At 29.7% G+C, this 24003-nt stretch overlaps 1 long non-coding RNA gene across 2 annotated transcripts; it reads right to left on the minus strand.

The window, feature by feature from the left end:
• Positions 1–1415: 1415 nt before the first annotated feature.
• Positions 1416–18975, minus strand: LOC122270170 (uncharacterized). 2 transcript variants are annotated; one of them, XR_011637529.1, is made up of 2 exons: positions 18584–18887; positions 1416–1729 (listed from the first exon to the last, which is right to left on the minus strand). It is a non-coding gene; the product is annotated as an uncharacterized lncRNA (long non-coding RNA). The 2 variants fall into 2 exon arrangements; XR_011637530.1 differs by lacking the exon at positions 1416–1729 and adding an exon at positions 8045–8717 and having other exon boundaries at positions 18584–18975.
• Between the last annotated feature and the right edge of the window lie 5028 nt (positions 18976–24003).

Raw genomic sequence — 24003 nt, forward strand, 5'->3', positions numbered from 1 at the left:
ATTAACAATAAAATATGGTTTTATAATCTGTGAGAAAATTAAGTAAATGTGGCAAAATTGCTTAATTTTATCATGATATTTTAGAATGCTGAATAAAAACTGTTTTCTCTTAAATTTACTTTTTAGTTTAGTATCTTTTACTACTCTGTAGTAATGAGAACTATAATTTTCAAAACCAGAACTACCAGCTGAGAACTAGCAGCATTATCAACTGAATGGTTTAAATACCGCATATTTTGGGTTTAATTACCAGAATTAGATTTCTTTTTACAAGAAATGTAAGAAATTTAATTACCATACCATATAGTATGATATCTATCTATTTCTCTCTCTCTCACTCTATATATATATATATATATATATATTTACTGTATTTGGATCTTTAGGATGTCAAAACGCAAGAATNTATATATATATATTTAAAAGTTGAGTTTATTAGATATCATATATTAGATGGAACTGTTTGGGCTTTTTTGCTATGTGTATCAAATTATGTTTACCGTTTTTAATTGATACGGTTATAATGGATTTTAATAAAATATTTGACAAAAGTGATTGAAAAGACACATAAAAATTGAATCCTATGCATTGTTTTAAGCCGAATGAGATTAAAACCAAGTCGATAGTATTATTAGCTTCAAAATTAGTTTGGGAGTTTCCTTTACTTTATTCAGTTATTTTTTAAGAAATTGTTACAGTGCAGTTAAGAAAGGATATCTATTTGATTAACAGCTGACGATTAAAATATCTGTTTCTCGTATTTGTGCAAAATAACGTAATTTTAAGTTTTAATGGAAAAAAATAAACATTATGTATTTATTATCTTCAAAACCAATTGAAGCATATTATGTGCAATAAGGATTCAGCATTATTTTTACTGCCATATCTCTCATGTCTATTAATTTTTTCACATTTTTTTTAAAGATCTTAGGGGCGTCTTCTAAAAATCTGACATTACTGGAAAAAGAGGAATAAACTTTTCTTGTGACTTGACTGCGTCTTTTCAAAACAGAATTAAGTGTGTTGAAACTGACAGCCATTGTTGTTGTGGTATTATTTGGAAATCGTTACTGTTTAATTAAGAAAATACGTAATTAATGAAATTAATTAATAATCCAAACTAATCAGTCACTTATGAAATTAATTAATGAAATTAATTAATAGTCCAAACTAATCAGTCACTTATGAAATTAATTAATGAAATTAATTAATGAAATTATTTAATGAAATTAATTAATGAAATTTATTAATAATCCAAAATAATCAGTTTCTTCAATCCTGAAATTTTGTAATCCGAACTAATCAGTCATTAATGAATGAAATGAATTAATAACTGATTAGTTCGGATTACGAAATTTTTAAGTTCGCATAATAATACAGTTTCGAAGTACTTAAATGAAACAGTAAACATAATGTGTAATTTATTTCTTTTTATTCAAAACAAGCTACCAAACCAATGTAGCATACTAGTAGTGGTACGGTAAGGAGCCATCACTATTGTCGTCGTCGTATCTTTCATGTCTTTTGGTATTTGAGCTCCATCTCTGACTGTTTTCTGAAAATCCCGGGAAATCTTATAAAAATCTGACATGACCTTCATGATTTTGGAAAAGGAGAACTTAACTTCTCTTGTTATTCGGTTGCTTCTTTCCACAATAGGATTAGCAGTGGCGAAACTTAGGAGGATTCCAAACACCAAAATCGCAATTAGTTTTTGTTTCGTATCCATCTGTAATAAAAAAGAAGTAACAAACGTTTTACCATAAGAATATTTGCAAAGCTTAGTAAAATAAAAAGTACAAAATGACATTAAAACAAATGAAATTAGGTTTGATAAGAGGTTGTGCTCATCTGTATATAATATGGTCATTTGCAATTCTTTTCTGTCCGTTCTGTCAGTTTTCTGCTATATGAAACCCATACTTCGAAGGCATTGCTTTCGCATAAAGTAACGTTTTTGAGCAAATAATATGCTATTCTTATCGGTTGTGAGTTTGTAATAGTTATTTATGACCTGTAGTCTGAAAAACTAAAATTTTTTGTAGTTAAATACAAGTATTGTATTACAAATGTAGTTAGCTATGCAAAAGTAGTACAATTATTTAAAAAAAAATGTACAATCAATTTTCTACTTAACTATTTTTAGGTGGGGGGATTCAATTTACACTCATGTACACAATTAAAAGAAAAATGCATATTGAAAGAATGCATAAAGGAAATTTGCATATTGAAAAATATTTAAAATTCGTGAAAATGGTTTAGAAAAATAAATTAGCTGGTTTATTTTTTATTAATGATTTCTTTCATCCTTACATTTATTAAGACTTTCATAGCATTAAATGTCAAATTTAACTCACTGGCGGTTTAGCAAAAAAGGGCAAAATTGGGAGCATGTTTCCCGCCTATACGCTATTCCTCTATACATTAACATGCAAAAACCAATTTTGCTAAGCGAAGAAGACTGCTGGTTTGTTAAATTGATTAGGTCAATTTAATTGAAAAAAAAATATCAAAGACTTTCTCATTACGTTCGTTGATGGATTTCTGTAAGATTTGCACCAATTTGATTCGAAAAAATGACTTGTGTTTGAAACTTGTTTCCTTACTAAGCCAATGTTGAACGTAGTTGCAAGAAATTGCTACATCTAGTAGCTTTTTGCGTTACGCTATTTACTACATTACTGTTTTCAAAAGGAAGCGCATTACACTACAAACTAATGACTACAGTAATTTCATTACTTGTAGTGAATTAATTCCGAACAGTGTTCATGACTGTACAGTTAATTTTTTCCATATTCAACCAAGACTCCCTAGATAATTTTGAAAAAGGATCAAAATGTTAAAAAAGCTTGTAGCTTTAAAATTTTAACATTCAAAAATTTACTCCAACACTACATTGTTTGAGCTCCTAATAACATTCTGATTTTAATGATTTGATAATTGTAACATTCTGGTATAATTTTCCTACTGCATAGTAATGACATTTCTGTTAAAAATGTTTGTTTATACGTGGTAAGCATATGTTTAGCGTGTTCAGCAAAGCTTTACGTTTTATAACATTCTGGTTGTTTGATGATCATGTTTTTTCCCTCAGCGTATACGCAAAAAATGTAGCCACATTTGGAAAAGAAATAATAACAAAAAATAATAAAAAAGTAATAACAAAAATAATAACAAAATACATTTATAAAAAAATGACAACAAAATATAATAAATAAAGTTAAAAAATAATGACCAAAGTTAAAAAATGGCAACAAAATTTAAAAAATAATAAAAGAAAATAAATATTTGCATCAAGAACAAGAGAAACTAAACTAAAATTAAAGTTACTAAACTTGAGAAATAAAAATAAAGTTTTTCTTCGAATTGACGATATTTTAAGTGAAGGCAAAAAAGCTGCAAAGAAATCCCTTAAAAATGTAATGGGTGAATGTATTTTGTAAACAGCTGCCTACTGCTGTTATACTTAGTCTCGATATTTATTTAAATGTCACTTAAAAAATCCTTGAACAAAATTATTTACTCAAGAAGTTCCATATTGTGTTAAGTATATTTTTTCATGCGAAACTTATTAACTACTCTACTTATTAATAAATTATGTGACTTACATCATCCCTCGTAACCATAATAGTTATCCTCTTATTGTCTAGATTTATATCTCCATATGAATTCTCAAAAATAAGACGTTTTAAGTTTATCGAATATTCCTAAATTGATCAAATGCGTTTAATTTGCGAGAGTTTCAATACAATTAAAGAAATAAGCTGGTATTTATATTGCCAGAAGTTATATGAAATTTTCCAATTGATAATAGGCTATAAATTAAACATTTTACTATCGTAAATATATGGCATATAAACACCAGCTGAATTATTATAATATTATAAATACGTATCATATAAATATTAGCTAAATTATACACGGAGAAATAAAATTCTGGTAAAATTACCCTACGTGTATGGTAATGACATTTATGGTAAAAACCATAGTAATAAAGTAAGTAAGTAAACAAAGTTCTAGTAATGAAACCAAAATATACGGTGCTTAAACCATTCATACGGTAATTTTTCCGTTCGGATTGTAACGGTTTACCAGAAATTCTAAATTTTCCAAATTATAGTTCGTATTACCATACATTTAATGAAAAATACAAAACTGAAAAGTAAATGCAGAATAAATTTTTATGCTATACTGTAGGGTATAATGACAAAATTACCCAATTTTACCTTAGCTACTGTCAAACAGCATTACAGTAAAACCATATTTTATTGTTAATTTTACATAGGCCATTACAAAAGCATTTTTGTAAAATTGTTTGTCCCCTTTGGTGTTCCCATAGAGCCAAAAACAAGATAAATCTTACCATATTCTGATAGTCTCGAAAATTAAAGTTTCTTAAATATCAGCTAAATTTTTAATATTATGAATTCATATGATATCAAATGTTCAAAACAAAATTCGGAATTATATAACCTGATGATCAACTGCATAACTTTTCAGAAATGCAATTAGTCATATCTAAATTTAAATAAAAAATGCTTGCTACAATCAACTACGCAATTAAAATTCCTCTTATTTCACTGTTCATTGTGCAAATTGCTTTTCAATGCAAAGCTTCAAAGTAAAATATCTAGATTTTAAATCTTATTTAAAAATTGCTTGAAATCTTTGTTGACACAGTACATATTTATGCATAAATCTCGATAAAATATGTGCTATGTAGCATCCATAATGAAGTAGTTTCCATTTTTGCTTTAATAATTTTTGCGATGATTTATGACAAGCTACAAGGAAATTTGTGCATAAAATCAATATTAAACTTCATAAAAATGAAGTAGAGAATATAGATGAAACGTGTAAGTACTCTGATCAAATGACGATGAAAATATCTTTAAATACAATAAAGGAATATTTTCTAGTCAAATCTGTATATAATCTTTGGCGTATTTAAACTTGATTTCGAAGATGCAATTTCAGATTATTTTTATATTCATTCGAAATGTTCGACGCAGATTGTTTTATGCTATTAGAACTAAGTAAAATTTTATATAGAATTGCAAATTGGATTAATCCTTGATCATTGATTGAGAAAGTATTAATAAATTTGGTTAAGCAGTAACCTAAAAAGTTACTTTTTTACCTATATAAAGGCTACTTTTTTACCTTAGAAGGTATTTTTTTTCAAATTTTCTTTTTTTTTATCACAATAGTTAAATTTAATTTTGAAGTCACAGACATGGGACTAGAAATCCAAAATTGTTTCGTTCATTTCATTTCTTCTGTGTCTGTTTGTTTTTTGTCTTCATTTACTGCTTTGTATTTAATTGGGGTTTTTTAATGAAAAAAAACATGTTAGTGAGAAACTTATTAACTTTACTAGTCTATCATTTTTAATTTGATCTTCATCAAATTGTTCTGCGGTCAGATGAAATTGAATTTTGTTCTTCAGGGTTTTTAGTAGGATAAAAAAACAAATTTTTTTAAAGGGCAAATATTTGGCTAAGATCAATTATTTTGAAACTTTTTTATTTTATCAGTTATAAAACATTTTTGTAATTTCAAAAATGGGAATTGAAATCTAGCCTTATTTGAACCACTTCAAATTATAAACTGCAAATAAATAATGGAATAAATAAATAAACAAACCAACAACAACTATTATAGTCTTTACTAGTTTATTTGCCAGTATTTAGTTGCTCAATTATCAAAATTCATTGCAAAATTTTTGGAACACAAATAGCATAGTAAATATATTTACATTCTTTTACGCCTTTTGAAAGCATATTTTGATAGAAATATAAAACTTTATTGTCGTCTCATTTACTTTATATAAGGAAAAGCTAGGAGAGATTGCTCCCGAGTAGGAGAGGGGGAATGAGTACAACACATTCGCTGCGATTCCGGGTACACTGTTAGGAATTTCTCGGTAAATGGTTTGATAACAATTCATTTAATTGTTATTTTACCCTAATCAAACAAAACAGTCAACTAACCATCAATAAGTATTCAAGTCGCATGCGAACAGTATTCAAACTGTTTACTGAGAAAAAAAAACGTTTATTAAATGTTTTTACCTAATACAGTTAAGCAACTAGAATTTTATCACACCAACTGAGCTCACCTAATGAAGCCACTTAGTTTCTTGTAACTACATAGATATCATAGCCAATAAGGCTAATCTCTCAGTCTATTGACTGACAGAACAGGAGTTCGAGTTCCAGTGTTCACACTACAATATATTGTCTGTTCTCTTCAACACATGAAGAGCTTCCAGTGTACTGCACTCCCCAATTCGTGTCCTTCACTCTCCAATGCCCATAACCCAGCTCTTATGTCCAGTTAAATGTCTTTGTTACTGTTTTGAATCCATGTTAGTTGAAAATGGTTGAAACACCGTATAGCTTTGTAATCATAATTTTTTAACCACACTAGTTGTCTAAATCCGTAAATGTCAAAAAAGTTCTTTTCCGTAAACTTTACGGTTAATTAGATGGACAGATTGCAACTGGTTATTTTACCATAATTTCAGAATGAAAATTCTAATAGTGTATTTGCACAGGAGCAGTATTGCAGTCTATATTTGGATGAGTAAGTTGATTACTTCGAGCGTACAATATAAGAGAAAGCTATTTTATATTGTTTTACCAAAGCAAGTCTGGATTTTCATTGCTTTTCCTCTTATTTTATAGGGAATGCTAGATGTGTAAGAGATGTGACAATTAAACTATTTCTCGCAAGCTGTGGACCATGATTAAAAGTGAGTACACAGATGCATATTGGTACATAGTTTCAAGAATTGGAGTTATTTAAATAAAAGGCAGAACCATCTCTCCTATCCAAGCTGAAGAGTTTGCGCGTTTGCTACTTAAGAGAAATGGCGAGCATTGCTCATATGCTAGGACATATGTGGAATATTTCCTCCTCTGGGAAAGATTACGCAAGCTGAGAAAAAAACCACGGTCAAAACAACCAGAATATGATTCAATTTACCATGTTTGATACAATTTACCACAATTTACCATGTTATGATACAATTTACCATGTTTCGGGCTCTATGGTTACACCAAAAAAGCTCGGCAATTTTTACTGAAGCGCTTTGATAATGATTTTGGTAAAATTACTTACAAAATATGGTTTTCTAATGAGCTATAAAATTTGGTGAACCGTTCTAGAGAAACTACTAAATGAACAGTTTAAATACTATAAATTTTTTTTTTAATTTACTAGATATACATATTTTTTAAGCAGAAATGTCTTTGCTATACAGTGCGGTAATTGTACCTGAATTTTATTTTCTCGGTTCACAAAAAAAAGAAAAAGAATCCGGACAAAATATGTCGGCTTTCCAAAGGTCGCCAATCCTCTTAAGAAAGAGTTAATATTTTTCTGATCCTAATTTTTTTTTAAAATAATTAATTATTTTCTTTTTTCTGGTTCTATAATAAAGTTGAAATATTGACTTTTAATGGAATGATATTTATTTACATAATCCTTATAACAATTTTATTTAAGTGCAATTAATATTTTTAACGTTTTAATTGTAGCTATTATTGATAAGAATGATCTATCCTACCCCTAAGTGCAATCTCTTCAACTCCCCCCCCCCTGTTAGAATGTGAGACAGAGCTTTCTTGGTTTTATTACAGATAATGTTTAAAATTAAAGCATAACAGCAAAATAATGAGGAAAATGACTAAAAACAAATGCAGTCAACATTATTAATAGTTAATTTAGCTAAATATTATTTCTTTTATTAGTTTGCACAATTGCGCGCAAGCTTCCTCAGCTTTACTTTTTTTCATATGGATTGTACTATGGCACAATAGAATAAATAATTTACAAGTAATCCTCTCTTGTTGTGAGAATTACTTTTAAGATATCCGTCGTAAGAAACTCAACATTTAAGGCATCCAACGCAATATTATTTGTACTACTAAATATGCAATAAACAATTGTATTAAAACTGCACGTACTGAGCTCTTCATGTTTTATTTTTGAGAAAGTAAAGTCAATTAATTTTCTTATTTTCTAAATAAAAATCCAATCCAGTCAAAAAATATTTTATAATTGTATAGGGTAACAAACTTGGTTCTTGAAACATTGTTTGCATCTTTTTTCTCCAAATAAGAATAATTCAATTGCAATAATTCGATTCGAGGAAGTTTTTGCTGTCCGTATTGTCATCAAAAATGTAATTATTTGCACAGTAGAACATCCATTTGAAAATCAATTTTATCTGTAGTTTTATTTATTGAGTTTCTTTTGTTTTTGGTGTAAAAGAAACAGAGTTAAATCAAAACCTGTTCCTATATTCCAGATTAGAGTCCAATCCAGCTCAGCAAATACCTAGTAGTAGTATAGGGTAGCATTACAGTATTTGCCAGTTCATTTGCAATAAAATTTCCGATTTCACCAGGCAAACTGAGCCCGAAATTAACAGTTTCCTGAATCCTATCTAATAGATTTTGAGTGACGCGATAAGGAGCTGATGTGATGGCTGTTAATGTATTCCTGATGTTTCCCATGAGCTGCATTCCATCTCTCAGAGCTTTATTGAAATCTTTAGCCGTTTGATAAAAATCTTTGACAAGTGTGAGTGTTTTAGAAAGTGACAGAGTCGCCGCTCGGTTGCTTCGCTTCAGAGTGGGAAGAGCAAGGACACAATTAAATAGCAAACCATCAATGATGATCAAAGCAAACAATAATTTCAAGTTCATCTGAAAACAAGTTGAGTTTGTATTGCATCATGTGAGAAATATTTCTTTGCACACAAAAAATAAATAAATGAAATAGAAAAAAAAAATATTAAAATTTTTGTCAACAGAGTAGCAAATCATCAATGAGTTGTTTGTATTGTTTTTTTGTATTATTTGAAAAACATTACTTTGAACAGAAAAAGTAAATTAAAAATGTATATTTACACAAAATGTTTCGTCAGCAAAATAGCAAACCGTAAATGATGAGTTGTTTGTATTACATCATATAAAAAAATACTTTGCAAAAAATAAATAAGAAAAAAAATTGAAATATCAAATTTTTTGTCATCTTATTAGCAAACCAAGTTTGTATTCTATCATGTGAAAAACATCACTTTGTTTAAAAAAATAAAAAATAATATGAAATCGAAAAAATTATTTATACAACATTTTTTGACAGAAAAGAAAACAAACCAACAATGATGAGTTTGTATTAAGTCATGTGAAAAATATTACTTTTTCTTGCACATGAAAAATGAACAAATGAAACAGAAAAAAAGTATTTATACAATATAAAAAGTATTTATACAATGTAAAAAGTATTTATGTAATATTTTCTGTTAGTAAAATAGCAAACTATCAATGTTGAGTTTGTATTGCATGAAATGAAAAACATGACTTTTGCACAAAAAATAATAATGAATATATAAATATAAAAAAAATACGAAATGTTTCTGTCTTACCAGCTAGATATCAATGATGAGTTTGTATTGTATCATGTGAAAAACATTACTTTGCACACACAAAATAAACAAATGAAAGCGAAGAATATATACAATATTTTTTGTTAATAAAATAGAGAACTATTAATGTTGAGTTTGTATTGTATCATGTAAAAAACCTGACTTTGCCCCAAAAAAAGTTGAAATAAAGAAAGTGTTTTTCACAAAATTCAGCAAAATAGCAAACCACCAATGAGGATTGAAACCAGCACTTATTTGAAATTCATCTGAAAACAAATTTAGTCGGTATTTCACTTTCTAAAAACTAATTTACGCAAAAAATTAACAAATGAATAATAAAAATATTTATACGAAAATCCTTGCTAGCAATTTTATTTAGTTTTTATTTCAGTAAACCGTTGACCATGGCTTACTATTAACAGAAACAACAAAAAACTATTGTTCAAAAACTGCTGTGCGATATCTTGACCGTCTGTCAAAGCTTATTAATTAACCGAAGTGAAAAGTTATCAAATCTATTTTACCATTAAACTCAAGTTTACCCATAAAAATTTTGAATACTGAATAACAATATTAAATTTGAAACAAAATGCTGTAATGGCAGTATACTTTTCAGAACATTCAGCCAAGAAATTACGACATTGTTTTATTTGTAGATTTTGATGAAATATTGCATAGATAACGCTTTTCATTTTAAATTTCAACCAATTAACTTCTATTGACTCTATATTTTCACATGACATCACGCTATGTAATTTTTGTTAGAATTTTTTACACGAATAAATATAAAATTTAATACAGATTTTTATCATTGTATGATAATTATTTTTTCACTTAAATTGATTTTTTTCATCACCTGATTTGGATTTTTTCATGCACATTGAATCTGTCAAAAAAATTTTTTTAAGAATAATTTATAAAATATTTGAGAGATCTACATGTCTCCAAAGTTTTTTTTTACAAAAATAAATAAATTTTCGCAAATATAATCGCACTTAAAATCGCTAATATTCATACGAAAAAATAAAGAATCTAGTTACTTACAAATAAGTTTATTTTTTCTCCTTTTTAAATTATAACATTGTTATTAATTACATCATTAAATGAGTCATAATTGTTTTATGCATACAATTATAAACTAATTAATAAAAATGGTTCAAGATAAAAATTAAAATCCAAAATTTTTGTGAACATAAATATTTTTTTATTTGGTTGTAACTCTAAACAAGTTATATAGGTAACATAATATAAAATTATAATAAATTAAACCATTAGTTTTTACAAGTATTCAAGTTATTCCTTTTAAAGATTAGCAGTTGACCTAAAATATTGCAAGTTATTAAGTATGCAAAATATTTGAAACAATAAATAATGGATGTAATTTGAGTTTTTTGTACAGCTTATAAAGTATTTTTGAAAGAGATCTAAGATGATAGTTTTTCGTTTTTACTAATATCTTACATATGCTTTAAAATTTCTTCATACAGGAAACTGAAACTACACCCCTTATTTATTACTAGATATCTTTACATGAAATTATATTTGTTGGTTCTTATGAAGTTTAACTAAAAACTTTCAAATCCATGTAAGATGCTAATAATAAATAAAGAACAAGAAAAGAGTTTCTTCTATATATTGAAACAGAATTACATTTTTAAATACATTATGTTTGCGTATTAGATTTTATCAAACGATATTGGGTGTAATTAAAAAAAAACATTGTTCATAGAATAGACAACAACGAATAACTCAGAGAATTTATTAAAAGCATAAGATGCATACACTTAAGTTAAATAAAATTCTTTAGATTTTCATCAACTTTTACTAATTACAAATAGTTTATAGATTTCAGGTATAATTTATAAGTAATCAAATCTTAGGCTTAAGAGACTGTTAGGCCTAAGACAATATTCAGGAAGGAACATAAAATAATGACATGCAATATTTAGACAATAATGTAATGTAATAACAGACTGCAATATTTGGTGAGAAGCGTCTTTTGACTTTTTTCATTAAAATTATTATCATGAAAACATAATTCTAAAACGAAACAGCATCAAAAGTTTTATATTCATGTATAGGAAATATTCATATATTGTCATGTGTGGTTGTAAAATAAATATTTTTTTTCGAGTTCATATCAATTTTTATTTATTACATTTAATCTACTTTTGTTTATTTCATTTCTGTTCATTAATACAAGTTTCAATAACAATCGAAGTTTGGTGAGAAGTCAATTTAGAACACTTCTTGAAGCTTTGTAGGGAAATATTTGTCAACGTATTACATTATTTTACTTGGTTACTGATTAGAAAAATTTTGAGTTTTTCGGATATCTTAAGCAACCATATTTACAAGACTATTAGCGGTGCGAAATGGAGCCAGCGCTATGGTCATTGCTGTATTAGCGATATTGATTGGTATTTGAAGTCCATCCTTTGCAGTTTTGTACATATGTCCAGCTGTATTATAAAAATCTGTTGAAATTTTGAGCAGTTTGAAAAGAGGAAGTGTTTCCCTTGAAACTCGGTTGCTTCTTTTCAATGCAGGACTAGCATTAATACAGCTGAGAATTATTCCTGAGGCGATTATTGAAAAGGAAATCATTAGCATCTTCATCTGAAAACAATTTAATTACTTGAGATAGTTGAAATGCAATATCGTGCTCTTAACTATTTACAAATTAATTGTTTGAATGTTACCATTTGAATTTAAGTTAATTTTATTATTATAATGTACACTGTTTGAAATTTCGCTAAAAAACGGTTAAATAAAAGTTTGTTTAATTAATTTTAGGCTATTCAAACAAAATAGTCAAATACTCATAAATAAGATGGTATTTGAACAGTTAGCTACACTGGTCGACGAAATTAAGAGATGGAAGGCATTTTCCCAAATATCTCAAAAAATACCGAATATAAATAAATGAAATTTGGTATGGATATAGCTTATTCCATGATAATAAAGTATGCAAAAAAAATGGAAGTGCCATTCACTGGCAAGACCTATTGCCAATAAATCCAATGTAGTCTGAACTTAAGGATAAAATATGACAACAAAAGTGAGGCTTGTACAGTGTGTGTTGCCTCTAGTATGGTGTATGGTTGCCCCTGACAGACAGACAGCATGCACAACGAGTATGCATGCTCTTAATAAGGGAGTTAAGGAGGACTTGTGGAAGACCCTCCCATTCTTCCACCAGAGCAATTTTTAACTCCAGAATGGTTCTGGGGGGAGGTTGGCGCATCGCAATAGCTCTCCCAAGAGCATCCCAAGCATGTTTAATAGGATTCAGGTCAGGGGATTTGGCTGGCCAATCCTTTCGTTGAATATCCTCGCTTTCCAGATATTCATCAACCATGAGAGCCCTATGTGGTCGCGCATTGTCGTCCATAAAAATGAACTCAGGGCCAACAGCGCCCCTGAAAAGACGCACAGAGGGCTCTAGAACCTCCTGCTTGTATCTCTGGGCATTCACGGAATCATTGTCAAACGCATGGAACGGTGTGCTTGACAATGAATCCAGAATTATATCGCACCAACTAAGCTCTTTTAATAAAGTTACTTATTTTCTTGCAGCTGGGTACTGCCAATAGTCAGTACCCAGCTGCAAGAAAATAATCTGTCAGTCTCATGACCGACTGAACGGGGCTTCGAGTCTCAACGCTGACATCGCAGTATTTCCTTTATTTCCTTCCAAACATGAAGAGTTTCCAGTGTCCTGCAGTCCCCAATTTGTGTCCTGCACCTTTAAATGCTCATTACAATTACAAAATAACATTTTCAAGTAATTGATACATTTATTATATTTATTAAACTTTAAATATTTTTTTTCCAGATATATTATAAATTTTCATCTAATTTCTAATAAGGAATTTGAAAATATTTTTGTACGTTAAATAATCTAGGCAACTTATTTTGATAAAAAAAGGTATCAAATTTGTTGTGAAATAATTCTTCTTTTGACATTTTTTGATGAAATTCTAAGCAGATTCTAAAATTTTGTGCTAGATTTCTCTTACTCTATCGAAGCTGGAATTTTCTATTGATAAAAAAACACACAAAAATATCGCGTGTTTTATTTTTTAAATTAAATCAGTGATAATTTTATCTTCTTATGAAACGTCTAGAATATCGTAAACTTTCCCTTCTACTCCACTGTTTAGAAAGAAATAACTTGGACGAAATTTTGACACCAAATATTCATATTACTAGTATATTGAACACTCATTTTGGAAGGTGTTATACTTTTATGGTTGCAAATGTTCCCTGGAAATCAAAATTGGACATTCAAACCAGTTTCTGCTCCAACAGTCAGAGTTGAAGACACTCAAAATGGGCCAAAAATAGTTTTTGAGACTTAGTTACACCACGAGAAAGGCCGCATTATTCTCCCGGTTGAATCCGAAGTTTTTTCCGTTGTTAGATTCCTCCTGGAGACAAAAATTTGAGTTAAACCTCAGAATTTTTTGTATCATCTGGAGCAAGGAGCGAAACTAAATATCAGTCGGTGAGTAGCGACTCATAAAAATAATTTATAACATGTTTACAGCTATCCCAGAAAGTATATAACCTTACGGCAACCTTGTGTCTGAGTTTTCTCTTTATTGTCACGAAAATGTTTGCACTAAAAACCTTTTTTCAAGAAAGCAAAAATATTGCAGTTGTAAACCTTTCATCCTAAAAGGATCAAAAATTGTTTTTTTTAAAGTTTTTTTAAAAAGCATTGTCACTTAGGTACACAATGACGTTTTCAGCTGACGTCACACTAGCAAAAGGATCAAATTGCATTATCCATTAAAATTTCATGACAAGATGGATTTTAGCTGAGCATACGAGACTTGGCGAGAAGAAACCTTATTATTACCTAAATTTAAGATTATTTTCACCTTAAAACTAGCTTTATTCAAGGATTTTTTCACGCTTGAAAACCCTAAGACAACCATGATTTAAGGCTTTTATATAGAAGGTTGTTTTCAAAAGTTTTGGATTAGGGTAATGCGCGTAGAATAGAGCAGTTTGTAATGCATCTCGCTTTAAGATTAGAAGGTTTACACGTAAACCGCATAAAAGCCTTTCTTCGATCTTACATTGAAGGGTTTTTGCTAAGCGAAAATAAAACCTTATTTCGATATCTGGGTATCTATATAGAAATTTCACATTAGTTTCACAACACAAATATATAGTTTTAAAGGATACAGATTCCATAATATAAAACTATTATTTTTTAAAGGAGAAAAATAGTATTTTCGAATAGTATTTATTTAATAATTTAGATTAGGTAGAGTACGGTACACCGTAAGCAAAGGGTTAAATGATTTTTCACGCTTGAAAACCCTGAATAACCTCAATATGAGGTTTTTATATTGAAGATTGTTTTCTAAGGTTTCGGATTAGGGTAATTTGCGTAGAATAGATCAGATTGTTACAGATCCGTTTTAAGGTTAGAAGAGGTTTACACGTAAACTGCCTTACAAATCTTTTTAAGTTTACAGTAAAAGGTTTTTGCTGAGTGGAAAAAAACCTTATTTTGCTATCTGGGTATACTTCTAGGGTAATGACGGTCACTTTAAAAATTGTTAGCTATGTTTTCCTGTTGATTAGAAGTATAGTTGAAATATATTAATAAATATTAAAATTATGGTGTGATATGTGGCTAAGTTATCTGTTTGTCACTCAGAGAAAATATTTTGAAAATAAAAAAATATGCTGTATTTCCCTAAATATATTGATTAGAAAAATTTTCCTCTTATAAAGATAAATTTGAGAGATATTAAACAGGTTTTTTATTTTTAAATTATATTGTTTACATTGAATAGTACTCTCAATACAAATGCCAAGAAATAAAAGAAACATGATTTGTTCATTGGTTGAACTTCTAGATACAAAGCAGTACTGTGATGATCAATCCTTTACAAAAAATTAAGGTTTATTTGAGGTTGTTTCGAGGGATCACGGTTGTTTTGAGGTTTATTTGAGGTTGTTTCGAGGGATCACGGTTGTTTTGAGGTTTATTGGAAGTTGAATTCAAACTTCTCAAGGTGTATGCAGTTGTTTTATTCCCACTTGAGGATGTTTTGAAGTTGATAGAAATCAACCTTACAGCAACCAACTTAGAGAGATTGTTTTTGAGCTGCACATTTGATTTTTTCAAAATTCCAAGAAAATAAATATGTTTGAGATGTGAATAATTTCACCGATATCAACAAAAACTACTGCTGAACTATATATGAGATTGATTTAGTGAGGTGCAAATGAGATTGAAGTTGAGGGTTATTGATGAAGTTATTTTAGGTGCGAAACATATCCTCATTTTCTACCTCAGGTGTATATTTTTACATCTTTCAATCTCAAAACAACCTCAAAAACAATTTAGCTTCTTTTAAGGAGTAGATTTTGAATTAAGTACTATTATAAAGGATTTGGACAAAAAACTCTGACCAACATTTTACATAGTTGGCAAAGTTATTGACTAGTTCGTCCAGTTAATTTACCTTTAATATAAATAAAAAATTTTTTAACTGAAACTTTTAAACTAATTCTTTGAACATTAGGCACTACTGGAAAAACTGAAATTATATATTATTTTTTATTTTACCGAGAAGAAGGTTGCGTTCTTTATAAATGCTGAAAGAGAAGCGTAACGTATAGAAACGTAACAATTTCCAGATTTCAATGACTTTTTTTAAAAAATTTTTTCCATGGCAATATGAAAAGCCAATGATGCAGACTTATAACCACTTCATAAAACATTTCAGTAAAGTAGGTTCAACAATAAAAGTGACCGCAAATATAAACTACGGCATAAATACTTAAATTGCAAACTACAAAATGTTTGAAAAAGTGTTTTAAATGCATGCATGAACCATACATATGTTGTAAATAATAAATAATGAAGCCATGTAGAATGAAATATAATTACTCAATAAATGATTTTAAAAAACAAACAGCTTCTCAAATTCTTTAGATTACTACTCTTAAACACCTCTATTACTATTATTTATCACGCATTCATATATTTATACACCATGGGTAGTTATTAGAAAAGATTTGGAACTATTTAGGCAGACTGAGAGAAAAAGTATGGTCAAAACTACCAGAATATAGTCCTTTGGTTATGATTTTGATAAAATTAACTATCAAATACTGTTTCATGATCTGTGATAAAATTTGGTAAATGTGGTTAAGTTTGGTAAATTTATCATGATATCTTAGAGAGTGGCATAAAAGCTATTTATTCGGATAAATTTATTTTCCAGTAAAGTAGCTTTTTCTAAATGTGTGGTAATAAGAACTGCAGCTTGAGTTTCGGCAAACCGTTACCATATGAATGGAACAATTGCCAAATGAATGGGTCAAACACTGTACATTTTGTTTTTATTAACGGTAATTATGTATTTTAAATTTTTTTTAACAGAAATGTCTTTACCATATAGTACAGTAATTTTACTAAAATTTTTTCTCCGTGCAAAAATATTTCATTTAAATAATATTAAGCTTTTTTTAAAAACTAAGCATTGTATGTTACTTAGTAAATTTAATTCGAAGACGTTCTAAGAATTTACTTTATAAAGTAAATTCGTAGAATTATTCCAAATTTGCCTTATTAAAATAAAATTGTAGTCCATGTTAATGCTCCAATTTCCCACGGTTTGTTTAGTACTCGTCAAAAAAGTGAATGAAATAAACGAATAATGAACCTTGTGGTGCAGCCGACATTTCTAATACAAAAGCGTTATATTTTGGCAACAATCAGTTTGCTAAAATATACAAAAAAGTTGTTCGCATACTTTATTGCTTAAATCGGCAGGAAAAAACTACACTATTACTTGGGCAACGCTCTTAATTAATTTGAAACATAGAAGTATATTAATACCAATATTACTACATAGAAGCAATAGTAACACTGAGAAAAAAGTATGGTTAAAACAAGCAGAATATATTAAAATGTATGACTCTGTGGGAACACCAAAGAGTTCGGTAATTCTAACCGGAGAGCTTTGGCAATGATTATGGTGAAATTAACAATAATATATGGTTTTATAATGTTTGATATAATTTGGTCATGATACCTTAGAGCAGTGATTCTCAACCTTTTTTTGGGGGGCGGCATACTTTGAACGATTTCGAAATTTGACGGCACACAATGAAACAAATTAGTTTAAAAGTTGTTTACTTTCCTATAATAGACTGCGTTAAATAGTTTGTGATATTAATTTTGAATGCGAAATAAAATAATATGTACTACAAAAGCACATTTATTAAGGGATTAACTGTATTTCTTTCGACTAATTTTTTATTAGTTAGTAACGGTTATTTATTTTTTTGCTAGTTATTAATTGTTAGCTTGTTTTCTATAGCTATTAAATAATATTTTTTTGTGATTTCTTGTAAACTAATTATTTTGCAGATTATTAATTGTTAGCTTAATTTTTTGTTAGTTATCCTTTGTTAATTTACTTTTATAAATATTAATTGCATAGCTTACTTTAATGATTAGCTTTAATTTCCGTTTGAAAGTTAACATTTAGTTTGGTTTCCTTTGCTAATTAATAATTTTAATAATCATTAAATTTCCTACTTATTTCAACATTTTTTAAAATTGTCAAAGACAATTTAAACACTTCCTTCTTATTTTAACTTATTTTAGGATGATCAGAGACAAGACAATGTATATATATATACACTTTTCTTTAATTTAAACTTTACTCGTAATAAAAAAAAGCATTATAATTTTTACTGTATCATTTCTTGTATTTGGCGGCACATTTTAAAAATTTATCAGCACACAAAAGTGCCGCTGCACAGTGGTTGAGAATCATTGTCTTAGAGTATGGTACAAAAACCAGCAATGCGTTTAAGTTAAATTTTTTATTACGTGATTTTTACTATATGCATGGAAGTAAGAACTGTAATTTTGAAAACCAGAATATGATGGGAAATTTTTTTAAATGAATGGCTTAAATATTGTGGTTTTATTAACCAGATTTATGGTTCTTTTTTTTAACCCGAAATTTCAGCAGCATACAGTACGGTAATTTCATCAGAGTTTTTTTCTCAATGAGAAAACTAATGCCCATAATAATAATCTATACTAAAATACTTTTCGAATAAATTCGCAATAAAAATTTAAAGGATACTTACTTTAGGGATATATTTTAATTTCTGCGCATCGTTTTTGGAAGCAATTGTAGACCAGATTATGGTTCGTTAGGAAAAGGAAACGCCTTGTTCATGGCCTTGAATTATAAAATGATGTCCATATTGATGACAAAGCAGTATTCTTGCAAAACTCAAATTTATTCAATAGTTTCAAAATCTTGATTTACCGACACAAATCTCAAATTTGAGTTTTTTTAGGAACCTAATTTTAACTTTTGTACTTTAGAATTGCTGAGTTATGTCACAGAAATTGTGTCGTTTTTCAATTTTAATTATAAAGATACGTCATTACCTAGTTTGAATGCCGTGAAGCTAAAAATGGATTCAAGGTACCTAAAAAAATACAGAAAGTTTTTATTGGATAACGTCAGTGATGAATAATACAGAATTAGAAAAATTACATTGCTTAAATGAACTTGAAAAAAATGCTGAATAACTTTGCTTAAGATAAGAATCTTTGCAAGTCTTCCTATTTAATTTTATTCATCCATTTGTCAACGGATAAGAATGATAAATAATCTTCTTTCGTTTCAAATATTTGAAATTCTGCAAGAAGTTTAATAAATAAATTGTTTCGGAATTATATAAGTATTTTCAGAAACACTTCTACCTTTTATTTAACTAAATATTTGATATTTTTATCATATAAACAAATTCTTCAATTAATGTTTCCAAACAACTATCAGAAATTATGATTTAACTTAACTGTTTTTGATAATGAGAGTTCTAGTTCTTATATAAATAATGTAATATATTAGTAGTTGTTATTAACCACTAAATCTTGTTTTTTTTTCTTCTGGTCGTATGCCTATTTAGGCAGTGGGGGTGTGATTGGTCCTGTTTTTCAGTGGCGCCATCTATGGCCACGCCATTCACACAACCCGTTAATAGGGCAGGCCACATTCACACACAAAGGAGAAGGGACATAGAACACAGAGAGAGAGAGAAACATTCATGCCTTGCCCGGGATTTGAACCCAGGACCTTTCGGATGCAAGGACAGTTCCCTGCCCCCTACACAGGCCGGTCGGCACTAAATCTTGTTATTTTCTGTATTTAATAAATTAATGAGAAGAAAGTAAATAACGACAATTAATTTTACTAAATTTTTGTCAACAGTAAACCCTCAAATGAAATTGTTTTTTTGAATTAGGAAGAGGGTGCCACCAGGGTGTTCCATAAAGATCACCCTTAATATATATTTTTAGAATCCTTGTCAAATGTGATGACATTTGGGCTCACAAATTGATATTCAAATGAAGAAGAAATAAAAAAAAACAATATCGAACTCTGGCTATTCTCAATTAATAAAAGTGGGTGAACTTAATGAAAAAATCCTGTTTGATTTTCTGTTAAAATTTTGCAGTTTCTTGAATAATCGATTTCCTTCTTCTCTTGAATCTTCAATTCTTTGGAGGATTCTTCTTTTGAATAATCGATCCTTTGTATTTCTTTTTCCTTATACTTTATTTATTGAGTGAAAAAAATTGGGAAAAAAAAGGAAATAATTGCCTGAACTTATAAACAGAACACATTTTAAATATTGAATATTTGTTTAACTTTTCTTAAAGTATCTTTTCAGATATTTTATTTTATTTTTATCTGTCGTTGAACAGCCGACCCAATTTTGGGTTAACGACTACTAATGTTTCGCGAATGAATTTTCAATTATCAGACATGATTTATTAAAAATGATGATAATCATCGTTTTCATGATCAGCAAAAAGGCCTCATCCTTTAAATGAGGAAAGCCTAAATTAACAGCTATGAATAACTGTTAAAAGAGTATATACACAGAACAGCCATTACATTATGACCACCCTCCATCTATAACAATGGGCTCGCCCAGGTTTTCATGATTTCCTGCCCAGGAACAATGTTTTCATGGGGCACATTAGGACCCATGATCCTCATAGAACAATCCCTGACGTCTGTAAGCTACTTGAACATAGTTGCAGACCAGGTTCACCTATTCATGGCAACAGTTTTTCCTGCGGGGGATGGTGTTTACCAACAGGATAATGCACCATGTCATAAGGGTCGAATCGTCATGAATTGGTTCGAGGAACATTCCGGTGACTTTCAAGTCATGTCTTGACCCCCAAATTCACCTGACCTTAATCCAATAGAGCATTTGTGGTCCTACTTGGAAAACCAAATTCGTGCTGCCACGCTACCCTCTCATAATGTGAGGGAATTGCAGGATCAGTTGGTGAGCGTTTGGTACCAGACTACCTATCAGCACCTTGTGGAATCAATGCCACTGCGGGTGCTAGCAGTTTTGAGGGCTAAAGGTCGCCCTACATGTTATTAGCAGGGTGTTCATAATTTGTGTAATTTTCAAAAGAATTCGACGGTGTAAAATAACCGTAAGTTTGTCTAAAGCAAAAAACACAGTGAATAAGGCACACATAAAAGTACATAAATGGACTGTAACGAATGAAGCTATACTGAAGAGATAGTTTTTATAAAAAAATATATTTGACACATCAACCACACACATCAACAAGCAAAAATAAATTGAAACACCCTTAACGGCTCAGTATAAACAACTCACTTTCCAATATTCCAAAAATTGTCTCGTTCTTTTTCTTTTTTTCGTTATCACATTGTATATTTTGCTGTACTGTTTGTCAAACTGGCCGGGATAGCCTGGTCGGTAGGGCGCTGGGCCCATGTCCGAGAATTCGTGGGTTCGAAACCCGCCGGCCGAAGACTTCCCGTGTAGTTGGTGACTGATGCACGTAAAAATTCTGTCGAGTCTCAAAGTCCTCCATGTTTCCAGAACAAATCAATACCTCTGGGGGTACTGGATTGGAGATCGATCGTTCTCTGATTCGGGTTAAAATTACGATCTGTGGATGAATGAATGGATGTATGAATGGGTCCGCCTTATAAACAGGTGTGGCGTATGATGTGGCAGAAGTAGAATTCTTGGCCATAGATGGCGCCACAGAAAAGCAAGAAGCTCACCCTCTGCCTTAAATCTGCTCGGTTTCACCAAGCAGGCTTGCTAGTATGGCAAGTGGCATTAGAACCAACCAACTGTTTGTCAATTCAGGCTTTTGTTAACAAGGTATATTTTTCGATATTTTTAGGAATCTAGAGGACATACTATCTTTTCGGCTGTGTAAAGAAAAATCTCATTCAGTGTCCAAGCACCAAGCAAGATGGTAAAGAAGTAAGAGAGGCAAACACGTACAAAGTAGTTTAACCAATGGAGTCAGAGGAACAAGCTTGAACAAGAAAATAAATAGTGAGGAGAGAAATAGGTGCGAGGTGATTTTGCGGGTACCCTAGGGTGCAACAGAATAAAAATTTCATAACGTAGAATTTTTCAAACTATTAGAATTTTTCAAAATATATAATTACTTATATATAATTACTCCCAAAAATCATGTTCAGAAGCTCTAGAGCAGTGTTGAGTGATTTTAGCAGAAGGAAACTCAAACCTGTTATTTGAATTTCAGCCATGTAGAACGATCAAAGATACGTTAATGTATTGATTTTGGGCTTATATTTCGTGCTCTTTAAGTCGAAGGTTAAGGGTATGTTTCATTTGTCCAATGACCGCAAGGCTGAGCAGTGGTGGCTCAGGGGATAGAGCGTTCGTCTTCCAATGGAGTGAACCGGGTTCGAATCCCAACGATGGCTGGTCGATTAGAATTCCGAACCCAGCTCGCACCGGCTACAGTGCTGACGTAAAAATATCCTCAGGGGTAGACGGATTACGGGTTAGAGTCTCCTTGCCGTCAGGCAAAGCGTGGGAAGTTTTCGTTGTTTTCCTTTCCAAGTAATGCAAATGCAAATCAGTTCCAGCAAAAAGTCATTCACAAAGACAAATGTTTCCAATACTTGATCCAGGAGTTCTTTTGTCTTCTGAATCGGGTTCAAAATTACAAGGCTACGGAGTTGAAAATTAGTAGACGCGTGCCCGACAAATAGGATCAACTGATAAACGACGGTTATAAAATAAAATGTACGCAAGTCTACATTGACATAATTATTGCTATTCATGTCATCAATAGGGCCTTTAAGCTCGGCAAAAGTTAGCTTATTTACATGGGGGAAAACGACAATAAACTCAAATTAATTCAAAATCTTAAAAATTTAGGAACTGATTTTAGAATAATAAGATAAAACAATTAAATTATTAAAGTTCGAATTTGAGAATAAGGTGGATTGCGAGATTAATTTACTATAGGAAGAATCAATAATATTATGAGGGAAACCGCGGTATACAGAAACAGCTTTAACGGGACGCTATACTATGAGAAAAATTTTGTATCGCAAATTCTGTTTCATCTCCATAAGTGATTTAAAATTTAAAGTGTAGAAATAGGGAGTTCCGCTAAGCGTAGAGTAGGCCATCAAATTTTAAATGCAGAAAAAAAATCGAATTATTAATATACTAGCAAATTATTAAAAAAGAACTTCGTTAATTTCGTAATCCTAAAGTATTCTCTTCTAACTTGTTTTCATTTTGATATTTTGAAAATTTATCTTCAGAATTTGAAACTTCATCAACATGAAACTTCAAACAACATGAAACTTCATTTGTAGTTATGATTTTAAACGTGTTACTATGAAATTGAATAATTTAAAAACGACAGTAACTAAAATTAAAAAAAAGTTTCATACTGTAAAGCAAAATTGTGGAGAAAGGGTACTAATTCGTTGAGGATAAACAAAAAAAAAATACAAATGTTATAATTGACACCAATGAAAATTAGTTTTGGCAATATTTATTAATTGATGTAAAATAATAAGCTCTGTACTAAAAGGCAAATCTACTGAAGAGATATAAACCGAAAATGTAAACCTAATGAAGACTAATTCGTTAAAAAGCGTGTGAAAAAACGCAAATTATTATTGATGTCAATGATGTCTAATTAATTTTAGTAAAACGTAGCTTAGAGTGGGGTCAATTGTAAAATTTTTTACTTAACTATTTTTAACTAACAAAAAGTCCAATATATTATTAGTATTAATTGACAGACGAGTAAAGTAGACTATCCTCTACTAGAAAATAAATACCTTATTTTAAACGTTATTATATTAGTTATTAACAATTTTTGACAGTCGTGCACTTGTTACAATTGTCCCCACTTACGGGGTCAATTGTAACAGTTTATAAACTTAACTAAAACATAGTTAACTATACATATTATCACAGTTGTGATATATTTTTTTACTGATCAAAATAGTAGTGATATTTTAGGAGTAAAAATAATAATGAGCAGAGGCCTAAAGGGTTAAACTTTTAACCTTAAGGGGTTAAAAATTTTAATTTATGCTGTGAAAGGTGACTAATAAAATAATGCACATGCAACATAATATAAATGATATAGGAAACTATTGGTGGTTCTTAAAGAGTTAAGTAATGGTTTGTAAACATAAGAT

Source organism: Parasteatoda tepidariorum, chromosome 8, assembly GCF_043381705.1.
Source record: "Parasteatoda tepidariorum isolate YZ-2023 chromosome 8, CAS_Ptep_4.0, whole genome shotgun sequence".
Classification (NCBI taxonomy): Eukaryota; Metazoa; Arthropoda; class Arachnida; order Araneae; family Theridiidae; genus Parasteatoda; species Parasteatoda tepidariorum.